General features: G+C 33.5%; 2 long non-coding RNA genes across 2 annotated transcripts; both read right to left on the bottom strand.

Annotated features, from left to right (window-relative positions):
• Positions 1–1,225: 1,225 nt before the first annotated feature.
• LOC135959198 (uncharacterized) lies at positions 1,226–8,169 on the bottom strand. The gene is made up of 3 exons (XR_010576513.1): positions 8,084–8,169; positions 7,685–8,029; positions 1,226–2,370 (listed from the first exon to the last, which is right to left on the bottom strand). It is a non-coding gene; the product is annotated as an uncharacterized LOC135959198 (long non-coding RNA).
• Positions 8,170–9,811: 1,642 nt separating this feature from the next.
• On the bottom strand, positions 9,812–16,755 carry LOC135959196 (uncharacterized). The gene is made up of 3 exons (XR_010576512.1): positions 16,670–16,755; positions 16,271–16,615; positions 9,812–10,956 (listed from the first exon to the last, which is right to left on the bottom strand). It is a non-coding gene; the product is annotated as an uncharacterized LOC135959196 (long non-coding RNA).
• Between the last annotated feature and the right edge of the window lie 1,732 nt (positions 16,756–18,487).

Here is an 18,487-nt window from a genome sequence, read left to right as displayed (position 1 = left end):
GAAAATAAGACAAGTAAGCTTTTATCTTAAGATCACAAAAAAAAATATTAATATAACGAAATATAATTGCCAGGATAGTGTGATAATAAGCTGTGTAGTTAAAATCCCCCACACAGTAACAGTTCCGCTGAGGGTATATGTGGAGCCGTTATTTTTCATATACATGAAGCTGTTTTTTTTATTATATACGCACTTGTTTGGTGAAATTAACGGATAATCAGCCATTTGCTTTATTTTACCGGTACAAATATTTGAAGTAAATAAGCTTGTTGTTCACCTAATATATTTAGAAGCTGTTGTCCGAGCATAAAATTACAAACATAAGAGAGTAAGGAAATTTTAAACCTGACATTAAATTATAAATTGTTTTTCTTTTGTGGTTTTATGTGTTATATGTTGACCAAAAATCTATGTTTTTTTTTTGTTTATTTTTTTCACTATAATCATTTTTTTTTGATAAGCTTATTATTAAGAATTAGAATAATATTATTTATAGAATTGAATTAATAGATTTGTTAGTGCCTAGATACGAAGAAAGAAACCTCTGTTTTTGTTTAAATTATTTATATTAGATTGTCCCCCAAACGGAATTAGGAAGAAATTTGTTAGAATAGATACTTATCAAGACCATTGTGCATGTTTAGCAAAAATAAAAACCACCTAAGTGAGCTCCTTTAGGTAGGCTATACAAAGAACCCAAAACCAGTGATGGGTAATCCTCAGTATCTATATACTTAACAGGTTTGTTTTTAGTTTTGCGGAAATTGGGATTTTTTGTGTGGACTCTATTCTTTTTATTTCCTTTTGTTTATTTTATAAACAAGAAGAGAAGTACCCCTTTTTTCATTATTTATGGCACATATATAAAATTACCAAATCTTGTAAAAAAATCATAAGAACAATAGTAATAGTTTATTTTTTTTATTAATTATAATTGTTAGGACTTAAAACTAAAATATAGATCTAGCTATTAATTGTGTTATAAGTCCTAAATTTTCATATACAATAGGATTTTAAAAATCCATTCGTTTTTATAAAAAAGGTTTTGAAAACTATTTGACCCGTTTAGCTCAAAAGTGAGCGATATTATCACATTTTAAGGAAACAAAAGAAGAGATATAGTACTTAATTTTTATTTTAGATTTTTTTTATTTAATACAAAAAAAAGGATAATAGTAATTATATAATTTTAATAATTTATAATTAGTTTTAAATTTAGTTCGTAAATTTTGTTTTTAATAAATATGTAAATTATGTCTTAAGTGTAAATCAAATAATGTTTGAGTGCTAATTTTGTTTCCAAGGGTTAGGTGAGATGTAAGTATTGTGAAATGAGTGTGTGCTGACAGTGGGGATACCAAAAGGCAATCGTTTGGAGATTGGTGTCCTAGGTTGGGTGGGCAAGTGAGGGACATTAACAGCTGTTCCTTCGTCTCTAATGTTTCCTGTTGTTTTCTTTTTGTAAGTTTGTTCTTTTTGTGATATCATATATTATTTTTTTGTGCTTGTCTCTGGGCTATGGTTGTGGGTTGGAACCTGCCCTCTGTACTCGCTTGAGCTAGCTGGCGACACAACTATAGCGCCTTGTAGGGACACGTAACAATATGGCGCCCAACAGAATGTAATTAATTTGGTATATCTGTCACCTATATATATACAGTACAATAGAATTCTAAATGTAAACAATAGCCCTACACCAAAATTTGGTTCAGAAGCTCATAGGATTCATTTAACCTATATCGTGGGATTTGGTTTGCAAACTTCTCATTTAGCTAGGTTTTGGGATCCAAAGTTTTATTTTCATTATTGTAGTTTCAGAGTATGTCATGTCTGAGACTAAGTACATAATAGCCGCTTTGAAAATTAGTCAAGGGTCTGTAGTATTATGGTATTTTAACTCAATTGTATTGGAATCCTTAACGAGTCTTATGATATCCGCTCAAAACATAAGGTTAGAGGTCTGTTGTATCAGGGACGAGTTAGATGATCCAGTGCTTGTATTCAAGACTTAGGTTGTTGGTGTAGTAGCCGCTCTAGTTATCAATGCAGAGGTCCGATGTACTGCTAACAGTTTTTAAGTTTTGGTTACAAGTACACATTCGCCGTAGAGTAGTAATTACGATTGAAGGAACACCAAAAGAGATTTTTATAACGAAATATTTTGTTTGTCACGCACATACCACTCAGTATTTCACATCTATCAAACCTAACCCATATTTATAATAAATATTTGTGTTGTTGTGATTTTGTCATTATTTTTATTAGTAAATCGTTTAAATAATTTTATGTTTGTTTTAAGGATAAGTGTTATTATTATTAGTCTTTTATGTTATAAGGAAGTTGATTATTGGTGTGTTTGTTTAATTACATCTGAAAAGAAAGTAGATATTATATCAAATTTAGATTTTTATTTATTTTAATTATTATTTTTATTGATTTAGTATAACTATATGTTTTATGTTTTTTTTTTGTTGTTTAAGTCTATATGTTGTCACTGTGTTAGAATAAGTTGATTTGAGTTAGTAATATTTTAAATACAAGTCGATAGGTCAATAATTGAATATTTTTGGTTTAAAACCTGAATCGTCAGTAATTTTTTTTTATGGCTGAACTAACTATTACTGCAGAAAAGGAAATTAGTAGAAAATCAGATAAATTAAAAAGGCATAGGGAAAGGAATTTATCATTTGATCTGAATCGCTCATCGCCTCAAATAAAGGAAAAATATAGAAAAGTTAATCGATCTACCAGAATGGCTACCAGACCACCTCAGATAGATGATATATCTGGGACTATTAATGTCCAGACAGGTAATCAGGGTGCAATACCAAAAGATAGAAATAGGCACAATAATAACCGAAATGTCAACCCTGAGTTCGAAGATATATCTCCGGCTGTAAGAACTATGGTCACTCAGAGTGTTGAGGGAATGAAAGCGAGTTTGGATCGGTCGATTAACAAAATAATCAACGATAAAATGAAAAGTGAACTACTTAAAGTCCATGAAAGTATAGCCCAGCTAACAGATGCTATTAGGAACTTGTCTGTCAATAATAATCGCCCCAATGTGTCATCTATGTTTAGAAATAGGCAGGAAAATGTCAATATTCCAATTAGACTGGATTTTCCCCAACCAGGCTCTAATATGAATACCCCAAGGCCTGGGATCCCAAATATGGATCAATGGAAAATTAGGGTAGATAAATTTGGTATAGAATTTAATGGCAACAAAGACGGAAAAGACCAGTTATCTGTAGAGGAATTTGTTTTTAGATTAGAGCATATGCAGCAACAATATCAAATACCATGGGAAGAAATATTACGGGATTTTCATTTGCTTGTGTCGGGGACTGTTAAGCAGTGGTATTGGGCTCTCTTACAGACCACAAGAATTACAGATTGGAGTACCTTGCGATTAGCGTTGTTAAATCGATATAGGACCATAAGATCAAACTGGGAATTAATGCATGAATTAGTGGAAAGAAAGCAAGTACCAGGAGAGTCGATTGATGAGTATTTTCATAGCCTAAATTTATTAAGAGCCAAATTAGAAGTACCAGTAGCCGAAGGGGAAATGATTAGAATCGCCAAAAGGAATCTCAAGGAGAATCTAGCCCGAATTGTATATCCTATGGCAATTAATTCGGTGGAGCAATTGCGAATGGAATGCCTCGAAGTGGAGAGAACATTTCCACGAAAAGATGCTCGTAATATGCAACCGCCGCCAATCAGAACACAAAGGTATGTAAATGAGGCAATAGTGAATGTTGTAGAGGACGATCAGGCAGAGATTGTAAGCGAAATTATTAATATAAACAATCAACCTGTGTGTTGGAATTGTCAACAGAAAGGACACACGTTTAAAGAATGCTTGTCACAACAAAGAACTCTCTTTTGCTACAAATGCGGAAGGCCTAATATTATTACACCCAACTGTCCGAAGTGTTTACAAGCTCGGGAAAACTTCAAAAGGAGCGTGGCAGCAACGGGGGAGCCACGATCCAAAGAAACGGCCCCGAATTAACTCCAAACAAACCAACTATATTACCAACCAACTATTTATATCATGATATTTCTAAATTAAGACACTATCTTCCAATAGAAGTGAGACAACAAAATTATGAGAAAGTAAGGGAGAGAATTTTTCGTAATAAATCCCCCAAATCAGATTTTGTGTCAAGAAAAGGACAACTAAACTATAAAAATAAAGAACGAGCTTATGATAGTAGAAACAATACAAGTCAGCCATCATCCAGCGAAAGGAATTACATGTACAACTTAAAACTTAGAAAAGATTTCATAGCCAGAAAAAATCAGCGTAAATTAATAGCGGAAACCATAAATAGGTGCAATTCTAGGACTGACCCCAGACCTTATGCAGATATTTTACTTGAGGGTAAACCATTTAAAGGGCTCTTGGACTCAGGGGCTACAGTTTGTCTTTTAGGTAAAAATTGTCGAGAAAATATTGAGAAATTAAACGCGCAAATTATAGGGATATTTAGCAATGTTCGTACGGCTACAGGTCAATCCCATATGGTATTAGGTAAAAGTGAATTAAAAGTAGAATATAATGGATACGAACATAGGGTGACTTTTTATCTATGTCCCGAACTAGAGCAGCAAATTTATCTGGGGGTAGACTTTTGGAGGCTTTTTAAAGTAGCCCCAGAAGTTATTTCATCAGCGGAAATGAATTTAGAAATGGTACGCGAAATACATGAAACGTGCAGTTCTCACAAAAAGAAGATGCACGAACTGTCTCCAGATCAACAACGATTATTAGACAATGTAACTAGAAAATTTCCTTCCTTTGAAGAGAGAGGCCTAGGCCGTACAAAGCTGGAGAAACATGAAATAAAGCTGATAGAAGGCACCAACCCCATAAAAGATAAACATTACCCCATTTCTCCGGCAGTGCAGGAAATTGTATATGCCGAGTTAGACAACATGCTAAAACTCAATGTTATCGAAGAAAGCGACAGTCCCTGGTCAAACAGAACCACCATCGTCAGAAAACCTGGCAAAAACAGATTTTGTCTAGACGCCAGGAAACTTAACGCGGTCACCATCAAAGACGCCTATCCGCTTCAAAATATTGACGGGATTTTGAGTCGTATAGATCAAACGCATTACATAAGCAGCGTCGACCTGAAGTATGCGTTCTGGCAAATTGAATTGGATGAAGCAGCCAAGCCATACACTGCTTTCACGGTACCAGGTCGACCGCTGTACCAGTTTCGAGTAATGCCGTTTGGTCTATGCAACGCGGCCCAACGTCTTTGTCGCCTGATGGATAAGGTGATCCCCGCAAGGTTAAGAACCAATGTTTTTATATATTTAGATGACCTCCTCATAATTTCCGATAATTTTTTGTCACATTTGAATATTTTAGAGCAGGTAGCGAAGTGCTTAGAAGAGGCCAATTTGACCATAGGGCTTAAAAAGTCTATGTTCTGTTTTAAAGAACTCAGGTATTTAGGTTTCATAATAGGGGGAGGTATGCTAAAAACGGACCCGGAAAAAGTAGTAGCAATTCAACAGATATCAGTGCCAAAATCACCTAGAGAAGTGCGCAGCTTTTTAGGGACTGCCGGATGGTACAGGCGCTTCATAAAAGATTTCGCTTCCATTTCAGCAGCCCTTTCTGATACTTTAAAAAAAGGAAAAAAGTTTTCAATGACACCTGAAGCTATTAAATCTCTTGAAGACTTAAAGTCTTCATTAACTACCGCACCAGTACTACGACATCCAGATTTTTCCAGGCCATTCTATATACAGTGTGACGCTTCAGAGTTTGGAATAGGTGCTGTATTGTTTCAGAGAAACGAGCAAGAAGAGGAAAATCCCATCGCCTTTTATTCCCAAAAACTCACAGCGTGCCAGAAGAATTACTCAGTGACTGAGAAGGAATGTCTGGCAGCTGTGATGGCAGTAAAACGTTTTAGACCATACGTGGAAATGATGGAATTTACAGTTATCACCGACCACGCTAGCCTTAAATGGTTGATGTCTCTTAAAGACCTCAGCGGACGATTGGCTAGATGGTCTCTACAATTACAGTCATATAATTTCAAGATAGAACATCGAAAAGGTTCTGAAAATGTAGTGGCAGATATGCTTTCACGAATGCCGATTGAAGTGTCTGAGGTTGACGAGGAAGAATTTTTAGATTTTCAAACAACCGCGTTCGAATCCGAAGAATACGTACATTTAGTTAAGAATGTTCAAGAAAACCAAGATAAATTGCCAGATTTAAAGACAGAAAATGGAAAAATTTATAAAAAGACTATACATGACAGGATTGAAAACTTAGGTGAATCGATTTGGAAGTTATGGATTCCCCGAGACATAACCCACATATTAATAGAAAAGGCCCACAACGATGTCACTTCTGCCCACGGAGGAATGCGAAAAACTTTAGACAGGCTTAAACGTTTATATTATTGGCCTAAAATGGCTATTCAGGTCCAACAATTCATTAGAAATTGCCAAACATGTAAGGAGACAAAGTCGTATAATCAACGTACAATGCCAACTATAGGGGATGAAGTGTGTACTGAAAGGCCATTTCAGAAAATATATATTGATTTTTTAGGCAAATACCCAAGATCAAAAAACGGCAACGCTTACCTTTTTATTGTTGTAGATCATTTTTCGAAGTTTGTTTTCTTAAAAGCGATGAGGGATGCCACAGCTAAAAATGTTATACAGTTTTTAATTCAGGAGGTCTTTCAGAAATTCGGGGTTCCCGAAGTGTTACATAGTGACAATGGCCAGCAATTCGTGTCAAACATATTTAAAGAAATGATAGAAACATATAATATCACCCATATGAAAACTGCGTTTTATTCACCTCAATCGAACGCAGCGGAAAGGGTAAATCAGTCAGTATTGGCGGCGATAAGGGCATATTTAGATAATGACCACCGGGACTGGGACCTATATCTACCTGAGATAGAATACGCACTTAGAACATCCGTACATGCAGCCACTGGATTTACACCATTCTTTGCCCTATTTGGTTATCACGTTTACACCAATGGATCAGACTATAGATTAGCCAGAAAATTACAATCTATGACTGATCATGAAATAACAAATTTAGAAAAGAAGGATCGAATAGATTTAATTAGGGAGAAGATAAAAACTAATCTAACTAATGCTTATGAAAATAGTGCTAGAAGATATAATGAGAGGTCACGTACTATAAAATATACACCAGGGCAGGAAGTATACAGAAAAAATTTTGTATTATCAGATTTTAAAAATAATATTAATGCAAAATTTTGTCGCAAATACTTGAAATGTCGAATTGTCAAACCAATTGGCAACAATATGTATGAATTGGAATCGCTTCAAGGAAAATCCATTGGCATTTTTCATACGAAAGACATAAAAATCTGATGAGTGCAATATAGATTCTGTGATATCTGGGAAGTCATGCAATATAGGGTTAGGATTTTTATATAGAGTGCAATATAGATGTAATTATTATATTTGTTATTGTCCTCTATATGTTAAATTATATTTGAAATTATAAAAATTAAAAGAAAAAAAGATAAAAATCCGAAATAACCATATATTAATAACTTCAAATGGTATTAGTTTTCAGTAATTCTATTATGTCCACTATAAATCAATTAAAGTAAAGGTTGAAGTGACTAATGTGAAGGATACTTACTTTTATTGCCCGGCCTGAGACTTATCAGGGTGTGGGAGTTCCCCACGTGTGGTAAAATCAAATATCGGGCAGAAACAAGCACAACGACAAAGTCCACCCGCACACCGGTCCTACTGTGGAGTACTGTGTAGCTCCGGAGTTTTGTTGCGTGTCGCCTGGGTACTAAACAATTCTAAGGCATTCACTGTTGGCTCTGAAATAACCATCGTTTGCCTTGTTTACTTTTTGTTGTTTCTGTTGTATTATTTTTGGTAGCTTTTCTTTCTGTGATGTCTTGTAATTTGTTTTTGTAGTCGGCGTTTCCAATTGTTGTATGAGTGGTTCTCCGTTGTATGTATCTATTGCCTGTAAGGTAAAATGATTAAATAATGTTTAATTCTAAATAAATGAAATACTTACCAGAATTAATAACAATTTTTATTCATTGTAGTTTTTGTGTTTGTCTATTGTTTGTATTTTCTAGTGCTGTGTGGATTGTATAGTTGTCAAAGTAGTAAGTGTCAAATTGTATACAAAAAAATACTACAACATAGCAAGGTTGCCAGAGAAACAATTTTTATGAATGAAAAGCAGAGTTGCATTTTTAGAATTAATTCATTCATAAAACGAGCAAAATAATAGCACCGTAACATATCTGTTATTATCAAGTTTTCTTATACTTTAAGAAGAAAAAAAGATTTGACAAATGGAATTTAATGTTTTCTAGCAGTTTTTTTTTTGGATTATTGGAATCGAAAACAAGTTATTTTAGGTATAGAGACAAAATTAGAGGCCATTATACAAGAATAAGTGAATTCGTCAGCATCAAATTTAAATAAGAAAAGTGATCATCTTTGGAGAAGAATATATATATAAAATAACTCACCAAATTTTGTCTTGGAAAATTAAAAAAATAGTTCGCAGAAAATAAGACAAGTAAGCTTTTATCTTAAGATCACAAAAAAAAATATTAATATAACGAAATATAATTGCCAGGATAGTGTGATAATAAGCTGTGTAGTTAAAATCCCCCACACAGTAACAGTTCCGCTGAGGGTATATGTGGAGCCGTTATTTTTCATATACATGAAGCTGTTTTTTTTATTATATACGCACTTGTTTGGTGAAATTAACGGATAATCAGCCATTTGCTTTATTTTACCGGTACAAATATTTGAAGTAAATAAGCTTGTTGTTCACCTAATATATTTAGAAGCTGTTGTCCGAGCATAAAATTACAAACATAAGAGAGTAAGGAAATTTTAAACCTGACATTAAATTATAAATTGTTTTTCTTTTGTGGTTTTATGTGTTATATGTTGACCAAAAATCTATGTTTTTTTTTTGTTTATTTTTTTCACTATAATCATTTTTTTTTGATAAGCTTATTATTAAGAATTAGAATAATATTATTTATAGAATTGAATTAATAGATTTGTTAGTGCCTAGATACGAAGAAAGAAACCTCTGTTTTTGTTTAAATTATTTATATTAGATTGTCCCCCAAACGGAATTAGGAAGAAATTTGTTAGAATAGATACTTATCAAGACCATTGTGCATGTTTAGCAAAAATAAAAACCACCTAAGTGAGCTCCTTTAGGTAGGCTATACAAAGAACCCAAAACCAGTGATGGGTAATCCTCAGTATCTATATACTTAACAGGTTTGTTTTTAGTTTTGCGGAAATTGGGATTTTTTGTGTGGACTCTATTCTTTTTATTTCCTTTTGTTTATTTTATAAACAAGAAGAGAAGTACCCCTTTTTTCATTATTTATGGCACATATATAAAATTACCAAATCTTGTAAAAAAATCATAAGAACAATAGTAATAGTTTATTTTTTTTATTAATTATAATTGTTAGGACTTAAAACTAAAATATAGATCTAGCTATTAATTGTGTTATAAGTCCTAAATTTTCATATACAATAGGATTTTAAAAATCCATTCGTTTTTATAAAAAAGGTTTTGAAAACTATTTGACCCGTTTAGCTCAAAAGTGAGCGATATTATCACATTTTAAGGAAACAAAAGAAGAGATATAGTACTTAATTTTTATTTTAGATTTTTTTTATTTAATACAAAAAAAAGGATAATAGTAATTATATAATTTTAATAATTTATAATTAGTTTTAAATTTAGTTCGTAAATTTTGTTTTTAATAAATATGTAAATTATGTCTTAAGTGTAAATCAAATAATGTTTGAGTGCTAATTTTGTTTCCAAGGGTTAGGTGAGATGTAAGTATTGTGAAATGAGTGTGTGCTGACAGTGGGGATACCAAAAGGCAATCGTTTGGAGATTGGTGTCCTAGGTTGGGTGGGCAAGTGAGGGACATTAACAGCTGTTCCTTCGTCTCTAATGTTTCCTGTTGTTTTCTTTTTGTAAGTTTGTTCTTTTTGTGATATCATATATTATTTTTTTGTGCTTGTCTCTGGGCTATGGTTGTGGGTTGGAACCTGCCCTCTGTACTCGCTTGAGCTAGCTGGCGACACAACTATAGCGCCTTGTAGGGACACGTAACAATATGGCGCCCAACAGAATGTAATTAATTTGGTATATCTGTCACCTATATATATACAGTACAATAGAATTCTAAATGTAAACAATAGCCCTACACCAAAATTTGGTTCAGAAGCTCATAGGATTCATTTAACCTATATCGTGGGATTTGGTTTGCAAACTTCTCATTTAGCTAGGTTTTGGGATCCAAAGTTTTATTTTCATTATTGTAGTTTCAGAGTATGTCATGTCTGAGACTAAGTACATAATAGCCGCTTTGAAAATTAGTCAAGGGTCTGTAGTATTATGGTATTTTAACTCAATTGTATTGGAATCCTTAACGAGTCTTATGATATCCGCTCAAAACATAAGGTTAGAGGTCTGTTGTATCAGGGACGAGTTAGATGATCCAGTGCTTGTATTCAAGACTTAGGTTGTTGGTGTAGTAGCCGCTCTAGTTATCAATGCAGAGGTCCGATGTACTGCTAACAGTTTTTAAGTTTTGGTTACAAGTACACATTCGCCGTAGAGTAGTAATTACGATTGAAGGAACACCAAAAGAGATTTTTATAACGAAATATTTTGTTTGTCACGCACATACCACTCAGTATTTCACATCTATCAAACCTAACCCATATTTATAATAAATATTTGTGTTGTTGTGATTTTGTCATTATTTTTATTAGTAAATCGTTTAAATAATTTTATGTTTGTTTTAAGGATAAGTGTTATTATTATTAGTCTTTTATGTTATAAGGAAGTTGATTATTGGTGTGTTTGTTTAATTACATCTGAAAAGAAAGTAGATATTATATCAAATTTAGATTTTTATTTATTTTAATTATTATTTTTATTGATTTAGTATAACTATATGTTTTATGTTTTTTTTTTGTTGTTTAAGTCTATATGTTGTCACTGTGTTAGAATAAGTTGATTTGAGTTAGTAATATTTTAAATACAAGTCGATAGGTCAATAATTGAATATTTTTGGTTTAAAACCTGAATCGTCAGTAATTTTTTTTTATGGCTGAACTAACTATTACTGCAGAAAAGGAAATTAGTAGAAAATCAGATAAATTAAAAAGGCATAGGGAAAGGAATTTATCATTTGATCTGAATCGCTCATCGCCTCAAATAAAGGAAAAATATAGAAAAGTTAATCGATCTACCAGAATGGCTACCAGACCACCTCAGATAGATGATATATCTGGGACTATTAATGTCCAGACAGGTAATCAGGGTGCAATACCAAAAGATAGAAATAGGCACAATAATAACCGAAATGTCAACCCTGAGTTCGAAGATATATCTCCGGCTGTAAGAACTATGGTCACTCAGAGTGTTGAGGGAATGAAAGCGAGTTTGGATCGGTCGATTAACAAAATAATCAACGATAAAATGAAAAGTGAACTACTTAAAGTCCATGAAAGTATAGCCCAGCTAACAGATGCTATTAGGAACTTGTCTGTCAATAATAATCGCCCCAATGTGTCATCTATGTTTAGAAATAGGCAGGAAAATGTCAATATTCCAATTAGACTGGATTTTCCCCAACCAGGCTCTAATATGAATACCCCAAGGCCTGGGATCCCAAATATGGATCAATGGAAAATTAGGGTAGATAAATTTGGTATAGAATTTAATGGCAACAAAGACGGAAAAGACCAGTTATCTGTAGAGGAATTTGTTTTTAGATTAGAGCATATGCAGCAACAATATCAAATACCATGGGAAGAAATATTACGGGATTTTCATTTGCTTGTGTCGGGGACTGTTAAGCAGTGGTATTGGGCTCTCTTACAGACCACAAGAATTACAGATTGGAGTACCTTGCGATTAGCGTTGTTAAATCGATATAGGACCATAAGATCAAACTGGGAATTAATGCATGAATTAGTGGAAAGAAAGCAAGTACCAGGAGAGTCGATTGATGAGTATTTTCATAGCCTAAATTTATTAAGAGCCAAATTAGAAGTACCAGTAGCCGAAGGGGAAATGATTAGAATCGCCAAAAGGAATCTCAAGGAGAATCTAGCCCGAATTGTATATCCTATGGCAATTAATTCGGTGGAGCAATTGCGAATGGAATGCCTCGAAGTGGAGAGAACATTTCCACGAAAAGATGCTCGTAATATGCAACCGCCGCCAATCAGAACACAAAGGTATGTAAATGAGGCAATAGTGAATGTTGTAGAGGACGATCAGGCAGAGATTGTAAGCGAAATTATTAATATAAACAATCAACCTGTGTGTTGGAATTGTCAACAGAAAGGACACACGTTTAAAGAATGCTTGTCACAACAAAGAACTCTCTTTTGCTACAAATGCGGAAGGCCTAATATTATTACACCCAACTGTCCGAAGTGTTTACAAGCTCGGGAAAACTTCAAAAGGAGCGTGGCAGCAACGGGGGAGCCACGATCCAAAGAAACGGCCCCGAATTAACTCCAAACAAACCAACTATATTACCAACCAACTATTTATATCATGATATTTCTAAATTAAGACACTATCTTCCAATAGAAGTGAGACAACAAAATTATGAGAAAGTAAGGGAGAGAATTTTTCGTAATAAATCCCCCAAATCAGATTTTGTGTCAAGAAAAGGACAACTAAACTATAAAAATAAAGAACGAGCTTATGATAGTAGAAACAATACAAGTCAGCCATCATCCAGCGAAAGGAATTACATGTACAACTTAAAACTTAGAAAAGATTTCATAGCCAGAAAAAATCAGCGTAAATTAATAGCGGAAACCATAAATAGGTGCAATTCTAGGACTGACCCCAGACCTTATGCAGATATTTTACTTGAGGGTAAACCATTTAAAGGGCTCTTGGACTCAGGGGCTACAGTTTGTCTTTTAGGTAAAAATTGTCGAGAAAATATTGAGAAATTAAACGCGCAAATTATAGGGATATTTAGCAATGTTCGTACGGCTACAGGTCAATCCCATATGGTATTAGGTAAAAGTGAATTAAAAGTAGAATATAATGGATACGAACATAGGGTGACTTTTTATCTATGTCCCGAACTAGAGCAGCAAATTTATCTGGGGGTAGACTTTTGGAGGCTTTTTAAAGTAGCCCCAGAAGTTATTTCATCAGCGGAAATGAATTTAGAAATGGTACGCGAAATACATGAAACGTGCAGTTCTCACAAAAAGAAGATGCACGAACTGTCTCCAGATCAACAACGATTATTAGACAATGTAACTAGAAAATTTCCTTCCTTTGAAGAGAGAGGCCTAGGCCGTACAAAGCTGGAGAAACATGAAATAAAGCTGATAGAAGGCACCAACCCCATAAAAGAAAAACATTACCCCATTTCTCCGGCAGTGCAGGAAATTGTATATGCCGAGTTAGACAACATGCTAAAACTCAATGTTATCGAAGAAAGCGACAGTCCCTGGTCAAACAGAACCACCATCGTCAGAAAACCTGGCAAAAACAGATTTTGTCTAGACGCCAGGAAACTTAACGCGGTCACCATCAAAGACGCCTATCCGCTTCAAAATATTGACGGGATTTTGAGTCGTATAGATCAAACGCATTACATAAGCAGCGTCGACCTGAAGTATGCGTTCTGGCAAATTGAATTGGATGAAGCAGCCAAGCCATACACTGCTTTCACGGTACCAGGTCGACCGCTGTACCAGTTTCGAGTAATGCCGTTTGGTCTATGCAACGCGGCCCAACGTCTTTGTCGCCTGATGGATAAGGTGATCCCCGCAAGGTTAAGAACCAATGTTTTTATATATTTAGATGACCTCCTCATAATTTCCGATAATTTTTTGTCACATTTGAATATTTTAGAGCAGGTAGCGAAGTGCTTAGAAGAGGCCAATTTGACCATAGGGCTTAAAAAGTCTATGTTCTGTTTTAAAGAACTCAGGTATTTAGGTTTCATAATAGGGGGAGGTATGCTAAAAACGGACCCGGAAAAAGTAGTAGCAATTCAACAGATATCAGTGCCAAAATCACCTAGAGAAGTGCGCAGCTTTTTAGGGACTGCCGGATGGTACAGGCGCTTCATAAAAGATTTCGCTTCCATTTCAGCAGCCCTTTCTGATACTTTAAAAAAAGGAAAAAAGTTTTCAATGACACCTGAAGCTATTAAATCTCTTGAAGACTTAAAGTCTTCATTAACTACCGCACCAGTACTACGACATCCAGATTTTTCCAGGCCATTCTATATACAGTGTGACGCTTCAGAGTTTGGAATAGGTGCTGTATTGTTTCAGAGAAACGAGCAAGAAGAGGAAAATCCCATCGCCTTTTATTCCCAAAAACTCACAGCGTGCCAGAAGAATTACTCAGTGACTGAGAAGGAATGTCTGGCAGCTGTGATGGCAGTAAAACGTTTTAGACCATACGTGGAAATGATGGAATTTACAGTTATCACCGACCACGCTAGCCTTAAATGGTTGATGTCTCTTAAAGACCTCAGCGGACGATTGGCTAGATGGTCTCTACAATTACAGTCATATAATTTCAAGATAGAACATCGAAAAGGTTCTGAAAATGTAGTGGCAGATATGCTTTCACGAATGCCGATTGAAGTGTCTGAGGTTGACGAGGAAGAATTTTTAGATTTTCAAACAACCGCGTTCGAATCCGAAGAATACGTACATTTAGTTAAGAATGTTCAAGAAAACCAAGATAAATTGCCAGATTTAAAGACAGAAAATGGAAAAATTTATAAAAAGACTATACATGACAGGATTGAAAACTTAGGTGAATCGATTTGGAAGTTATGGATTCCCCGAGACATAACCCACATATTAATAGAAAAGGCCCACAACGATGTCACTTCTGCCCACGGAGGAATGCGAAAAACTTTAGACAGGCTTAAACGTTTATATTATTGGCCTAAAATGGCTATTCAGGTCCAACAATTCATTAGAAATTGCCAAACATGTAAGGAGACAAAGTCGTATAATCAACGTACAATGCCAACTATAGGGGATGAAGTGTGTACTGAAAGGCCATTTCAGAAAATATATATTGATTTTTTAGGCAAATACCCAAGATCAAAAAACGGCAACGCTTACCTTTTTATTGTTGTAGATCATTTTTCGAAGTTTGTTTTCTTAAAAGCGATGAGGGATGCCACAGCTAAAAATGTTATACAGTTTTTAATTCAGGAGGTCTTTCAGAAATTCGGGGTTCCCGAAGTGTTACATAGTGACAATGGCCAGCAATTCGTGTCAAACATATTTAAAGAAATGATAGAAACATATAATATCACCCATATGAAAACTGCGTTTTATTCACCTCAATCGAACGCAGCGGAAAGGGTAAATCAGTCAGTATTGGCGGCGATAAGGGCATATTTAGATAATGACCACCGGGACTGGGACCTATATCTACCTGAGATAGAATACGCACTTAGAACATCCGTACATGCAGCCACTGGATTTACACCATTCTTTGCCCTATTTGGTTATCACGTTTACACCAATGGATCAGACTATAGATTAGCCAGAAAATTACAATCTATGACTGATCATGAAATAACAAATTTAGAAAAGAAGGATCGAATAGATTTAATTAGGGAGAAGATAAAAACTAATCTAACTAATGCTTATGAAAATAGTGCTAGAAGATATAATGAGAGGTCACGTACTATAAAATATACACCAGGGCAGGAAGTATACAGAAAAAATTTTGTATTATCAGATTTTAAAAATAATATTAATGCAAAATTTTGTCGCAAATACTTGAAATGTCGAATTGTCAAACCAATTGGCAACAATATGTATGAATTGGAATCGCTTCAAGGAAAATCCATTGGCATTTTTCATACGAAAGACATAAAAATCTGATGAGTGCAATATAGATTCTGTGATATCTGGGAAGTCATGCAATATAGGGTTAGGATTTTTATATAGAGTGCAATATAGATGTAATTATTATATTTGTTATTGTCCTCTATATGTTAAATTATATTTGAAATTATAAAAATTAAAAGAAAAAAAGATAAAAATCCGAAATAACCATATATTAATAACTTCAAATGGTATTAGTTTTCAGTAATTCTATTATGTCCACTATAAATCAATTAAAGTAAAGGTTGAAGTGACTAATGTGAAGGATACTTACTTTTATTGCCCGGCCTGAGACTTATCAGGGTGTGGGAGTTCCCCACGTGTGGTAAAATCAAATATCGGGCAGAAACAAGCACAACGACAAAGTCCACCCGCACACCGGTCCTACTGTGGAGTACTGTGTAGCTCCGGAGTTTTGTTGCGTGTCGCCTGGGTACTAAACAATTCTAAGGCATTCACTGTTGGCTCTGAAATAACCATCGTTTGCCTTGTTTACTTTTTGTTGTTTCTGTTGTATTATTTTTGGTAGCTTTTCTTTCTGTGATGTCTTGTAATTTGTTTTTGTAGTCGGCGTTTCCAATTGTTGTATGAGTGGTTCTCCGTTGTATGTATCTATTGCCTGTAAGGTAAAATGATTAAATAATGTTTAATTCTAAATAAATGAAATACTTACCAGAATTAATAACAATTTTTATTCATTGTAGTTTTTGTGTTTGTCTATTGTTTGTATTTTCTAGTGCTGTGTGGATTGTATAGTTGTCAAAGTAGTAAGTGTCAAATTGTATACAAAAAAATACTACAACATAGCAAGGTTGCCAGAGAAACAATTTTTATGAATGAAAAGCAGAGTTGCATTTTTAGAATTAATTCATTCATAAAACGAGCAAAATAATAGCACCGTAACATATCTGTTATTATCAAGTTTTCTTATACTTTAAGAAGAAAAAAAGATTTGACAAATGGAATTTAATGTTTTCTAGCAGTTTTTTTTTTGGATTATTGGAATCGAAAACAAGTTATTTTAGGTATAGAGACAAAATTAGAGGCCATTATACAAGAATAAGTGAATTCGTCAGCATCAAATTTAAATAAGAAAAGTGATCATCTTTGGAGAAGAATATATATATAAAATAACTCACCAAATTTTGTCTTGGAAAATTAAAAAAATAGTTCGCAGAAAATAAGACAAGTAAGCTTTTATCTTAAGATCACAAAAAAAAATATTAATATAACGAAATATAATTGCCAGGATAGTGTGATAATAAGCTGTGTAGTTAAAATCCCCCACACAGTAACAGTTCCGCTGAGGGTATATGTGGAGCCGTTATTTTTCATATACATGAAGCTGTTTTTTTTATTATATACGCACTTGTTTGGTGAAATTAACGGATAATCAGCCATTTGCTTTATTTTACCGGTACAAATATTTGAAGTAAATAAGCTTGTTGTTCACCTAATATATTTAGAAGCTGTTGTCCGAGCATAAAATTACAAACATAAGAGAGTAAGGAAATTTTAAACCTGACATTAAATTATAAATTGTTTTTCTTTTGTGGTTTTATGTGTTATATGTTGACCAAAAATCTATGTTTTTTTTTTGTTTATTTTTTTCACTATAATCATTTTTTTTTGATAAGCTTATTATTAAGAATTAGAATAATATTATTTATAGAATTGAATTAATAGATTTGTTAGTGCCTAGATACGAAGAAAGAAACCTCTGTTTTTGTTTAAATTATTTATATTAGATTGTCCCCCAAACGGAATTAGGAAGAAATTTGTTAGAATAGATACTTATCAAGACCATTGTGCATGTTTAGCAAAAATAAAAACCACCTAAGTGAGCTCCTTTAGGTAGGCTATACAAAGAACCCAAAACCAGTGATGGGTAATCCTCAGTATCTATATACTTAACAGGTTTGTTTTTAGTTTTGCGGAAATTGGGATTTTTTGTGTGGACTCTATTCTTTTTATTTCCTTTTGTTTATTTTATAAACAAGAAGAGAAGTACCCCTTTTTTCATTATTTATGGCACATATATAAAATTACCAAATCTTGTAAAAAAATCATAAGAACAATAGTAATAGTTTATTTTTTTTATTAATTATAATTGTTAGGACTTAAAACTAAAATATAGATCTAGCTATTAATTGTGTTATAAGTCCTAAATTTTCATATACAATAGGATTTTAAAAATCCATTCGTTTTTATAAAAAAGGTTTTGAAAACTATTTGACCCGTTTAGCTCAAAAGTGAGCGATATTATCACATTTTAAGGAAACAAAAGAAGAGATATAGTACTTAATTTTTATTTTAGATTTTTTTTATTTAATACAAAAAAAAGGATAATAGTAATTATATAATTTTAATAATTTATAATTAGTTTTAAATTTAGTTCGTAAATTTTGTTTTTAATAAATATGTAAATTATGTCTTAAGTGTAAATCAAATAATGTTTGAGTGCTAATTTTGTTTCCAAGGGTTAGGTGAG

This window comes from Calliphora vicina, chromosome 4, assembly GCF_958450345.1.
Source record: "Calliphora vicina chromosome 4, idCalVici1.1, whole genome shotgun sequence".
Classification (NCBI taxonomy): domain Eukaryota; kingdom Metazoa; phylum Arthropoda; class Insecta; order Diptera; family Calliphoridae; genus Calliphora; species Calliphora vicina.
The sequence above is the reverse complement of the archived record's forward strand: the minus strand, read 5'-3'. Positions and strand labels throughout refer to the sequence as shown.